Here is a 13,602-nt window from a genome sequence, read left to right on the forward strand (position 1 = left end):
CACCCATAGATGGGATGGGGTTTGTGTCCACTTCCTTTAAAGGTATTGACCTGGTCATCATTACCACCATCATCACATAATGGGACTCATAATGGGAGTCATGGTGACTTCTGGTGTCCAGAGTTTATAACTTTCTGTGTTGTTAACCCCATATCCAAAAACGAATCCAGAAGTTAGTTTTAAGGGTGAATTCACATCCGTAAACGCTACTCTGAAGCATTTATAAACAGCATTTCAAAGGCATTTTCTAAGGGACATGTTCCGCTATTTCTACTCCTTTTTTCTGGGTGGAGAAACTCAGGAAGACATTAAGGGATTAGTGCAAGGCTACTCAGTTGTAGGCATGGGATGTCAACCCCGACGTCATAGTTCTCTTACAATACCTTGCTCTCAAAATTTCTAGGAAATGATCACCATCTCCAATTAAGGCGAACACAGAAACTGCTCATTGTCTGCTCTTATTTGAGCTTTGGATTCAAGAGGCGATTTTGCAGTTAGAGGTACTTGTATCTTAATAGGCATTCCTGCTAATTTTTTTTTTTTTTTTGGCATGGTCAAATTCCCCTAAAATTTACATTTTAGTTGCTTGTCTGGGCAGAAATTTGATACCTTCTTGCAGTCCTGCATTGTTTCATCTTAACAACAGATTCTTTACAATGTCTATAAGGCAATAATTGAGTCCTCTTCTAGTCACTTTGGACACAGGTACATTTCTGATGGTTGCAGTTGTCTCCTAATATGAAAACAATGGCCAAATTGTCAGACCCTGAGCTTATATGGAGTCATAGGAAAGAAACATTATTACATCTGAGTTATTGTATCTATCAATCGAGTTTTCTAAATGGGAAGCTGTAATTAGACATCCAATGTATCATTAATTCAAATGTGTCTCAAAAGGCAAGCAAGCAAGAGACCCTTGAGCGCGAATGCATGTGAGGAATCCCATATGAAGTAGACTGCACTTAAAACTGCATTATTTTAATGAAGTCAATGGGCCCCCTCCATGGAAATATCAAAGACAAGAGAGAATTTTTATTTTACATAGACAAGAAGGCACTGAATGAAAAGGTCCCAGAAGAATGCAGCAGAAAATCCTCACCCAGCAGTCTTAACCTCATACCAGCACATCCAAGCGTCAAGATTATTTGCTGCCTTCAAAATTCATGTTTATTTGAGGAGTTATTTCTGCCTGCTAAGCTTCTGGCCCTCTCTTTCACCAGGTCCCACAGGATAAGGAGAACAACCTTGGTTTTGGTTTACCTTATTATCTACCTATTGCTGGGAAACCTCAGCTTAAAATAAGGAGAGCCAAAGGGCATTCACCACTGCGATTCCCAGTGTTTTTCCTAGAAATAAAGTTGCATTTAACAGTCCTATGAAGAATAAAATAAATCAATAAACAAACAAAATGGAAAAATTTTCACACACATACACACACACACACACACACACACACACACACACTATAGGCTATAGGCTCATAGTTTTACATTCTTTTATTCTGAAGCTAAGGCACACAAAAGTAGCCTGAGAATGTGTCATTACAATTCAGCCAAGCTACTAGCTACTATTCAGTGTTAATTATGCATAAAAACCAAAGAGTGTTATTTATGGCTCCTCTGGGATAGATGTATTTATACTGTACAGTAAGGGTCTCCCTATGGGTAGCTCCTTCATCAGTGCTTATTGAATTTAAAGGGCACTCAGGTGGGGGTCTCTGAACCCAAGGGCCACCTTGATTGAACTGGTTTCAATGGTTGCTGGTCTCATACCCTGAGAAGCTGCTGGCTTTGAGCTTGATTAGGCTCTGATTGATGTGTGCATCTGAAATCAGCTCCCAGGAACACCATGAAGGAGGAAGTGCCACAAGACTGCGTGAACTCAGATAAACGCACACAGTGGAATCAGCTCCGATGGAGACTCTATCTCTATGAATAAATCTATCTATCTATCTCTATCTCGGAGACACGGTGCATATTGATGTTGGCTGGTGGGTCAGACCGTTTGCTTGGCTTCTAAATACGGAGTTGGAACAACATTAACACGAAATTAGAGACTGGCTCAGGGGTTAGCCGCGTTTGGTGCGGCTGACCCTGAATGAGAGTAGAAACTGCAGTGTCTGGCAAATCTACCACTTCCAATTCTATCTGCAACTCCCTTGCCGCCCCCCCCCACCCCCGCCCCCCATTTTTTGTTTCCCCTTAGAGAAAGTAAAGTCTTATAGAGGGTTCCCGCTTATTGGCAGTAACTGTGTGGCAGGCGCTGATCTAAGAGTTTTATGTAAAATGCCAGTGAATTCTCACAATGACACGCAAAACAGACAGGGATCATCACGACCGCTTTCAGTAACGGGAATATGGTGAAATAATTTGTCCAAGGTCACATAACTAACAAGTGGGACAGCCAGCGAGTCAATGCAGGGGAATCTGCTCCAAAGCTCTGGCTCTTACCTGTTGCTTTATATACTCCTTCCCTACCAATCCTTTGTGCTGCTTTCTTTCTTCTTTGCTTTTCAGACTCTAATATGGTTTCTTCCCCCCGTTTCCTTCCCCTTTGACCTATTGCTGATTTCGTCCACCCACTTCTCCCACTAGGTCTTCTCCTTGAACCAGAGGTCTCAAAAAATAGCTAGGTTAGGTGTGTATTACAGTGATAATATGTTTGAACAAAATGTAAAATCCCTTTCCACCAGCGAGTGGTTTGGCTGCTGAATTATATGCTTTCCCTTTAGAATATGAAATGCCCACACCTCATGTCTCAGAACATCATAATGGAACAAAGCACTAGAGAAAAGTCACGCTGGCCTACGGATGTTAGGGCACTTTTTTTTTTTTTTTTTTCCCCACCAGATTGTACAAGACATACAGAAAAATATTTCTAAGCAAATTTCAAACACAACAGCTATTTAGCCGTCCATGAAGAAAATCTTGAAGATTTGACAAAATCTGACAAAGAAACCCTAGTTAATCCTCAGAGGGTTATTAATCTGATTCTACTAGTCACCTTATTGTTCAACTCATTTTTGCAAGGAGGTTAGGAGGATAAATATCAGTATCGTATAGAGAGATGTCAAACGCAACTTATCCTCCACTATCTGGTAAGCAGGTCATTACTTATTGAGGGGATTGAGCAGCTTTCTTATCAAAAACTAAGCTTATAGGGTAAAATGTGATTAAGAACGCAGCGCACAACACTGACTCACTTCTTCAACCTACCCACATTCATCAGCCCGCCCAGAGCTCTGTTTCCCATTCACACACACCACTAGGGAATCCTCCTGCATCCTTAGGTTCACTATAAATGATACAGCTATGCAGGAAGACGCACTCTTTCTAATCACATTTCTGATTTATTCCAGGACATCCATGATGGTAAAATGAGACCTTTCTTGGCCTCATTATGATATATTATATCCTCCTTAATAAGAAATGATTATACCATAGGTGTCAAAAGCATTGGTAGGACAGGCAAAATGGACATTGTAGAGAGCCTTAGAAAGCCAAAATTTGGTCAGTCCAAATTGAAGCAGAGATAGAAGACATATTTTTCCTATTTGCCTGTTGTGACAAGATGGCAAAAGATTATGAACCATCCAGCGTTGGAAGGCTGTGGTGTATTACAGTGGAAAAGGGTGAGAGAATAAAATACATACTTTCACTGGGTGAATCTGTAGAGAATATCTAAGTTTGTAAGGCTCCTTACTCTCATGTCTGTTTTGTTTTGTTTTTTTATAAATTTGGTTATTTTATTTATTTATTTTTGGCTGTACTGGGTCTTCGTTGCTGCGCGCGGGCTTTCTCTAGTTGCGGGAAGCAGTGGCTGCTCTTCACTGCGGTGTGTGGACTTATTGCAGTGGCTTCCCTTGTTGCGGAGCACAGGATCTAGGTGCGGGCTTCAGTAGTTGTGGCATGCAGGCTCAATAGTTGTGGTTCGTGGGCCCTAGAGCGCAGGCTCAGTAGTTGTGGCGCACCGGCCTAGTTGCTGAGCAGCATGTGGGATGTTCCCGGGCCAGGGCTCGAACCCCTGTCCCCTGCCTTGGCAGGCAGATTCTTAACTACTGCGCCACCAGGGAAACCCTCTCATGTATTTCTGATGTTTGCAAGGTTGTAAACTCCTGAGTTATGAGCCCACACCTTTGTGCAGACCTCTCGAGTATGCAATGCAGTATCTCACATATTAATTGATATTTGTTGAATAATATTTTCCAAAGAAAACACAGGGTTTGATGTGAGTTAATGCCTGTAGGGAATCCGTGGGTTGTCAAGGAAAGAACACTATCAAGAGATCTTCTCCAAAAAAGAAACAGTAGTAGAACCAGTTAACAGCAATGAGAGAATTAACCTCTTCTTCTAAAATGTGAACTAAAAGCATACATGATCTGGTGTAGTGACTAAGAAAAAGAACTTTGGTGTCGGAGAGATCTGGTTTTAAACACACCAGCTCTTCCTATTACTAGCTGTGTGATCTTGGGCAAATTACTTAATCTCTCTGAGCCTGTGTCCTTGGCTATATCTTGGAAACATAAATAGTTCCTGTCTCTTAAAGTTGTGATAATTAAAGATACTATGTATTAATGCTAAACACATTGTCTGGCAAATATAAATCCTTGAATGTCACCGTTGATACTTCCGGCCTTCTTCCATCTAAATGTTACACATTCTGAAATCAAATCTTCTAATTCTAGCTGAAAAATTAAAAGAAATGTATCCTCTATATTAATACTAAGTTAAGTGGTTGAAACCTAATTTTTAAAAAGGATATTTAGAATTCCATGTCAAAATGCTTAGCATACTTCGAACAGTACTTAGAAGATAAAGTCCTAATATTACCTGAGATCAACTCAGGCATTTTATCTGCATGTATAATTTCCCAAACTTTAGCTCACAAGACTAGAAAAGATACTTTTTCTTCAATTTTCCAGCTGATGAAGTTCAAGAGTTGGCTATTTCCATATACACAGCAGTAAATCAAGGTATCTATCCAATGCTCAAGAACAAGAATGACAGATCCATTCTTAGTTTTCAACTCCTCTTGAACACTGATGCACACTTGGAGCAGAAAAAAAAGTTAATACCATATTATCTTTATCCTGGGCTCTCATACTTGGCTGCCCAAGTCAATCATGTTGGGATTTTGGAAAACATATAGATTCCACAGCTAATTTTTGCCTTTTTCATACAAGTGTACCTCCCTTGAAGTTGTGGTGCAGAAGCATTAATGGTAGTGGTGGTGGTGGTTTTAATGGTGAGAGTTAATGTTGATTTGTTGGTTTAGCGTTTTCTGTGAGCCATGCATTCTTCTAAGAATGTTATATGTACCTGATCAGATAATCTTCACCATGTTGCCATGAGATCAGTTTATCACAACCCAGTAGGAAAGCTTTGCCAATCAATACAGTATGAAGTCAGCCAGCAGTTCCAAGTCTTTGGTGTAGAAGAAAAACTACAGGATATCATAACATGTATTGTATCCATAGTACAAAAAATAATATTGACAAATTGGTATTGTTACACTTTGGTTTAAAATCGACATTATTTTTCACATTTTAAATATATAAAATTAGTAAGCACCTTTCAATCAATGGTGTGGTAAAATTATAATAGTAGTATTTTCTTTTCCTAGATGTACAAAAAATAATAGTGCATCTTAAACTAAGGAGCAACGTTGAACCATCATTTTCTCAATGACACTTGAAAGAAATAATTCCTTTATGGAACCACTGAGAACTAAACTGTTCTAGTCACATATTTACACACATCAACATATACAAACACACACACTTTTTGTTCTTTAATTCAAGAGCTAACTATCTCAAAGTCCAAATCCTAAAACACAATAACAACTCTGAAGTTCAGCGAAGCAGGAGGAACTGAAATTTATGTTTTTGGAGGAAGCCCATGTGAAATTTCAAGAGCCCAGAGTATCATCAGAGATCCAAGCTGCCTTTAAACATGGCAGCTTGCGTTATAGCTGTCAATTACTGGAGGTAAGTGTGATTGCCCAGTTAAGAAAAAGGAAGCTATAAAGAAGAAGGGTTGCAGAGTATTTAAAAGACTTCCCCTTCAGAAGACCCATAGGGTAATAATGAAGACTCTTCCCCAGGGCCACAGAAAATGACTAACGGGCCATATACCTCAATCAGTGTAAATTCGGATGTCTTTCACTAGAGGTGCAAATGGAGACTTTTCAAATCTCCAGCATTAAAAAAAATGTTATTATCATATAGTAAAAAAATAATAAAAATAAAATAAAAGCCTTAACTTCAGAGTCTGACAGATCTAGATTCAAATTCTGGCTCTACCTCTTACTAGCTGTGTGTTTCTGGGAAAGTTACTTAACCTCTCAAAGCTATTTATAAAATGGGGATAACAGTACTACTTACCACTGGTAAGTAGTACTGGAGGATCTAACAAAGCAATGTGCTCACCAATGTGCCTAATGCAAAGTGGCCATCATTGCTGATAGCCGTTCCTTTATTCTCCAGGAATTGGAGATGGCTGAGGCTCTGAATGTTTGGAAATGTTTCCAGAAGAGCAAAGATCACCTCCTTATGGAACTCAACAATGATTAGCAAAACATGGATTTAAGAGATTATAACTCTAAGCTTTGTTCCTTATCCTTAGTACCTGATTGGTAACAGATATGGAAGCGAGCAGGTAAGCACTAGAAGAGGAATATTTAGACAATGTAAATCTCAATGCAAAGCTGAGTTCCTGTTGCATTATTTTCAAGTCACCCTGGAGGAAGGGGTTTCTCTCCTTGAGAAGAGATTTTTAAGACACCCCAAACACAATGTAAACATTCCACTCATTTTTTTCTCTACTTTTCAAAAAAAAAAGTTTTTCAGCTTTTTGAACTAAAGGATCCATTATCCTCCAAACCAACAGTTTCTGAATCTTTGTACATCAAACTCCAAATTCCCCTTAAATGAGTAAAATAATATTTCAATTATATTTTTCAATATGTCAACATGAACCATATATGCACATTGAGGCATTATGCCTGATTTTCAGTATTTTAAAGAACAAAAGACCCACAGTAAGTCTGCATTCATTACATAAAATATCAAAAGTTATTAGTTTGGCTGAAATTATGTTACCATAGTTGATAAAATATCATTGTATTCATTAACATTCTGTTGGGGACTACTTTGCTACTGATAATGGAACAGCAAAATTAAGCTGTTAATACCTAAAAAAAACAGTTTCTCCAATAAACAAACACTTTTAAGTCATGGGACTTATTGGTGAATAAATATGGTAAAGCATTGCTATATAATGTTTCAGAACTTTAATTTTTAAAAATTACAGGCCACCTTTTATACAGTATGTTTCCTCAATTTAAAAGATAAAAAGTCAGCTTTATTTTAATTGGCTTATTAGTGATCTGAAATATTTAATGATGAGAGTAATTATATATTCTAACCGAAAGGAGTTTACAATTTCTTTCTGTATGATTTGTGGCAGGCCTGTTGACTTTATCTTTGGCCTCAGAATCTATTTTTAAGACAAAAGGAATGTAGTTCAAAGCATCTGAATCCCAGCCCCCATGAAAGAGTAACTTCACAAGGTGTTAAAAGTTAAAAGAAAAAAAAAAAAAAAAAAAAAGGATTACTCTTAAGGTTTGATCCCTGGTGATGTACGGAATAAGGCCAAACAAGATTAATAAGTCTCTAGGGAAACAGAGATCAGTCTTTTTTGATCAATAGTGTGGAACTCACTAACACTGTTTGTTCAGAAAAATGTAGCATGCAGTTTTTCGGGCAGGGAACTGGTGACAAAATTCTAAGTACGATTCTACTTCTTTACTATTACTCTATCATTGCTATATCCAAAGGATGCAACTATAGTCCGTGAGTATGGAATTAATGGCATCGACATCTAATTACTTTCTCAAATCAGAAATCTGGACATCACCCTGCACTAGTTTTCCCCTCTCATTTACAATACTAAATCAATCATCACTGTTTCTTCAATCTACCTCCCAAATATCAGTCACATTTTTGTATTTCTCTCCAGTCCCATGGCCATAGCTGACACGCAGGCCATTCCAGTTGTACTTGTGTAATATCCAGCTAACTGGTCTCTGAACATCTGCACATGCTCACACTTCAAACCATTTTCTACTCAGCAGTCAGAGTGATTTTGTAAACATGCAAATGCAAATTATTACTCCCCCCCCCACAGAACTTACAATGGCACCCATCAACATGTCCAATGGTTTTGATCCATCTTTTGACTTTTTCTACATTGTCCTGATATCATGTACTTCCCCTTCATCATTCTCATCAGAATTGCAACTAATTTAGTACATGTTTACTGATGATTTTTAATAGATGTCTTCCCAGTGCTGTAACTGTTAAGCCAGATCATCTGATTTCAAATGCCATCTGGACTGTATACTACACATTTTATATATTCAGGATCTGTTAAATGTCTCAAAAATTCAGTTTTCTCATGTATAGAACAAGGATACAGTTATTCCTAGTACATAGGTGATTATTGGCATTAAATATCTTAGCACTGGAAAAACTCTTAGATGTCTGGCACATGGCAAATTGTCAGTAAATATTAGCTATCAGTTATTAGACTATAAGTTGTTTGAGGGCACTGCATCTTTTGTTCACATGAATGAACAAATAAGTGAGGTGACTTATTTATTAGATGGCTCTACTAAGTTGTCAGAAGGGTTCAGTTGCCAAGAACAAAATTCATACTAGCTAGTTTAAGCGGAAATGAGTTATTACAGCATGCTAAATGGTGCACAGAATCATTGGAAAAGTGGAAGAAATAGACCACTTCATGCTTTAGGAATTTACTCCTAAAGCCGGAACACAGAATCTGGACTCCAAGGACCTTTCTGAATCTTTAATTATCAGATGCTTCTCATGAACTTGAGAAGTTCCTACAGTAGCTGCCAGCTTCTGAACCACACAATTGCTGCCATCATTGGAAGCAGCTGATATTGGAAAGATTCCACAATCATAAAACAGCCATAGCCAGGGAAGCTGCCACAATTCAGTAAACTGCAGCTACTGATGTATACTCAAGAACTCTGTTGTGTCTACTGCAGTCTGCAACTGCAAAATGCATGTTCTATACACACAGAGCCACCAAATGGACAGTGGGACCTGTCTCTCACTCTTTCTCCCCAGATCTAATCGACAAAATCTAAATCACGTTCAAAAATACGAAGAAGGCTTTATAAAATCAGATATCCCGGAATAGAGTTTGGAATTTTTCATTAGAGGAGTGGGTGAATGTGTTAGAATGGTAATGGAGTTGGATGGTGAACTCAGATATTTAGATGGCTAAAGGGATGGAGTGTGTAAATAAATACTGGTTGCCCCCCAATAACACTTATTTTCTTTGACAGCAATAAAATCCCATTTGTTCAGTGGGATACATAGCTTTCCAGAATATAAAAAAAGGAAAGAAAAAGACATATCCCAGCCTCTCTTGCAGCTATGTATGGACATGAGCCCAAGATCACAACAAATGATGTGAGGAAAACGAAATGTGCAACTTCCAGGCAATATTCCTAAATTGAGGAAATTTATACTTCTTTCTTGTTGGCAAAAATGTGTGTAAAGCGATAGGCCATCTTCAATCATGTATAGATGGCAATGCCCTAGGGAAGATAGAAGAAGACAGAAAAAACCTGGGTTCTTAACATCATGGACCCAGCCCTGCCTAGCCTAGACTATGATGTGATATCAAAGATAGAGTATAATTTAATTCGCTGTTATTTGGAATCTCTAGTACAATAGCTGAACCTGTAGCCACACTAATAAGTTTGACAGTATACTTGTAGTGTAGCAGGTGAGCAGGATAACATCAAAATACTCCAGATATTTCAAAAACATCCATAAGATCTACCTATAATAAAATCCTTTCTTTAATATTCTAATTTTTTAACAGATTTGTCTCTGAACTGACTCTGAATATCTGACTTTGGCTTGGAAGCCCCTTGGAGCCTCCTCGTGAAACAAATTATTTTGAAAATACGTCTGATCTTACAGAGGAGACTTTACTGGGTGTGAATCCCTAACGTTAAACCTTCCACACCGAAAGATGGCAGAGGAGTAAGATGTGGAGATCACCTTCCTCCCCACAAATACATCAAAAATACATCTACAGGTGGAATAACTCCTACAGAACACCTACTGAACGCTGGCAGAAGACGTCAGACTTCCCAAAAGGCAAGAGAATCCCCACATACCTGGGTAGGGCAAAAGAAAAAAGAAAAAACATAGACAAAAGAATAAGCATGGGACCTGCACCTCTGGGAGGGAGCCGTGAAGGAGGAAAGGTTTCCACACACTAAGAAGCCCCTTCACTGGCAGAGACGGGGGTGGCGGAGGGGAAGCTTCGGAGCCACGGAGGAGAGCACACCAACAGGGGTGCAGAGGACAAAGCGGAGAGATTCCTGCACAGAGGATCGGTGCCGACCAGCACCCACCAGCCTGAGAGGCTTGTCTGCTCACCCGCCGGGGAGGGTGGGGGCTGGGAGCTGAAGGTCGGGCTTTGGAGGTCACATCCCAGGGAGAGGACTGGGGTTGGCTGCATGAACACCGCCTGAAGGAGGCTAGTGCGCCACGGCTAGCCAGGAGGGAATCCGGGAAAAGGTCTGGAATTGCCTAAGAGGCAAGAGACTATTGTTTCAGGGGCCCCGAGGAGAGGGGATTCCTTCCCTACCTGCCGATAGAAGGCAGAGCACCGCCTAAACAAGCTTCAGAGAGGGGCACGAGTGGTGGCCATCAGCGCAGGCACCAGAGACGGGCATGAAACGCTAAGGCTGCTGCTGCAGCCACCAAGAAGCCTGTGTGCAAGCACAGGTCACTATCCACACCTCCCACGGGAGCCTGTGCAGCCCGCCACTGCCAGGGTCCCGTGATCCAGGGACAACTTCCCCAGGAGAACACACGGCATGCCTCAGGCCACTGCAATGTCATGCCGGCCTCTGCCACTGCAGGCTCGCCCCGCATTCTGTACCCCTCCCTCCACCCACCCTGAGTAAGCCAGAGCCCCCTAATCAGCCACTCCACTCCTTTAACCCCCTCCTGTCTGGGTGAACGAAAGACACCAGAGGGCAACCTACATGCAGAGTCAGGGCCAAAACCAAAGCTGAAGCCCAGGAGCTGTGCGAACAAAGAGGAGAAAGGGAAATTTCTCCTTGCAGCCTCAGGAGCAGCAGATGAAATCTCCACAATCAACGTGAGGTGCCCTGCATCTGCGGAATATCTGAATAGACAACAAATCATCCCAAAATTGAGGCAGTGGACTTTGGAAGCAACTGTAGATGTGGGGTTTGCTGTATGTGACTGACTAGTTTCTGATTTTTATGTTTATCTTAGTATACTTTTTAGCGCTAGTTATCATAGGAGGATTTGTTTATTGGCTTGGCTGCTCTCTTCTTTTTTACTTTTTTATTTTTTATTTTTTTATTTTAATAATATGTTTTCAATTTTTTATTTTAAAAACAATTTTATTTTATTTTATTTATCTTATCTTATCTTATTTTTCATTCTTTTTTTTCTCCCTTTTCTTCTGAGCCTTGTGGCTGAACAGTGTCTTGGTCCGCCAGCTGGATGTCAGGCCTGAGACTCTGAGGTGGGAGAGCCAAGTTCAGGACACTGGACCACCAAAGACCTCCCGGCCCCATGTAATATCAGTTGGCGAGAGCTCTCCCAGAGATCCCCATCTCAACGCTAAGACCCAGCTCCACTCAACAACCGCCAAGCTCCAGTGCTGGACACCCCATGCCAAACAATTTGTGAGCCAGGAACACAACATCACCCATTAGCAGAGAGGCTGCTTAAAATCATAAGATCACAGACACCCCAAAACATACCACTGGGCTTGGTCCGGCCCACCAGAAAAACAAGACCCAGCCTCATCCACAAGAACACAGGCACCAGTTCCCCCCGACCAGGAAGGCTACACAACCCACTGAACCAACATTACTCACTGGGGGCACACACCGAAAACAATGGAAACTACGAACCTGCAGCCTGCGAAAAGGAAACCCTAAACACAGTAAGTTAAGGAAAATGACAAGATAGAGAAATACGCAAGAGATGAAGGAGCAAAGTAAAAACCCACCAGACCAAACAAACAAAGAGGAAATAGGCAGTCTACCTGAAATAGAATTCAGAATAATGATAGTAAAGATGATCCAAAATCTTGGAAATACAATGGAGAAAATACAAGAAACATTTAACAAGGACCTAGAAGAACTAAAGAGCAAACAAACAATGGTGAACAACACAATAAATGAAATTAAAAATTCTCTAGAAGGAACCAATAGCAGAAAAACTGAGGCAGAAGAATGGATAAGTGACCTGGAAGATAAAATAGTGGAAATAACTACAGCAGAGCAGAATAAAGAAAAAAGAATGAAAAGAATTGTGTACAGTCTTAGAGACCTCTGGGACAACATTAAAAGCACCAACATTCGAATTATAGAGGTCCCAGAAGAAGAAGAGAAAAAGGAAGGGATGGAGAAAATATTTGAAGAGATTATAGTTGAAAACTTCCCTAATATGGTAAAGGAAATATCAATCAAGTCCAGTAAGTGCAGAGAGTCCCATACAGGATAAATCTAAGGAGAACCATGCCAAGACACATGTTAATCAAACTATCAAAAATTATATACAAAAAAATATTAAAAGCAGCAAGGGAAAAGCAACAAATAACACACAAGGGAATTCCCATAAGGTTAACAGGTGATCTTTCAGCAGAAACTCTGTAAGCCAGAAGGGTGTGGCAGGACATATTTAAAGTGATGAAAGGGAAAAATTTACAACCAAGATTACTCTATCCAGCAAGGATCTCATTCAGATTCAACGGAGAAATTAAAACCTTCACAAACAAGCAAAAGCTAAGAGAATTCAGCACCACCAAACCAGCTTTAAAACAAATGTTGAAGGAACTTCTCTAGGCAGGAAACACAAGACAAGGAAAAGACCTACAATAACAAACCCAAAACAATTAAGAAAATGGTAATAGGAACATACATATCGATAATTACCTTAAATGTAAATGGATTAAATGTTCCAACCAAAAGACACAGACTGGCTGAATGGATACAAAAACAAGACCTGTATATATGCTGTCTACAAGAGACCCATTTCAGACCTAGGGACACATACAGACTGAAAGTGAGGGATGGAAAAAGATATTTCATGCAAATGGAAATCAAAAGAAAGCTGGAGTAGCAATTCTCATATCAGACAAAATAGATTTTAAAATAAAGACTATTACAAGAGACAAAGAAGGACACTACATAATGATCAAGGGATCAAACCAAGAAGAAGATATAACAATTATAAATATTTATGCACCCAACATAGGAGCACCTCAATACATAATGCAAATGCTAAGACCATAAAAGGGGAAATAGACAGTAATACAATCATAGTAGGGGACTTTAACACCCACTTTCACCAATGGACAGATCATCCAAAATGAAAATAAATAAGGAAACACAAGCTTTAAATGACACATCAAATAAGATGGACTTAATTGATATTTATAGGACATTCCATCCAAAAACAACAGAGTACACTTTCTTCTCAAGTGCTTATGGAATATTCTCCAG

At 39.7% G+C, this 13,602-nt stretch overlaps 1 long non-coding RNA gene across 1 annotated transcript in view; it reads right to left on the reverse strand.

Annotated features, from left to right (window-relative positions):
* Positions 1-13,602, reverse strand: part of LOC137772598 (uncharacterized) — a 483,673-nt gene that overhangs the window by 359,172 nt on the left and 110,899 nt on the right. The gene's annotated exons all lie outside the window — the stretch shown is intronic.

The sequence above is a fragment of the Eschrichtius robustus genome, chromosome 11, assembly GCF_028021215.1.
Source record: "Eschrichtius robustus isolate mEscRob2 chromosome 11, mEscRob2.pri, whole genome shotgun sequence".
NCBI classification, from domain to species: Eukaryota; Metazoa; Chordata; class Mammalia; order Artiodactyla; family Eschrichtiidae; genus Eschrichtius; species Eschrichtius robustus.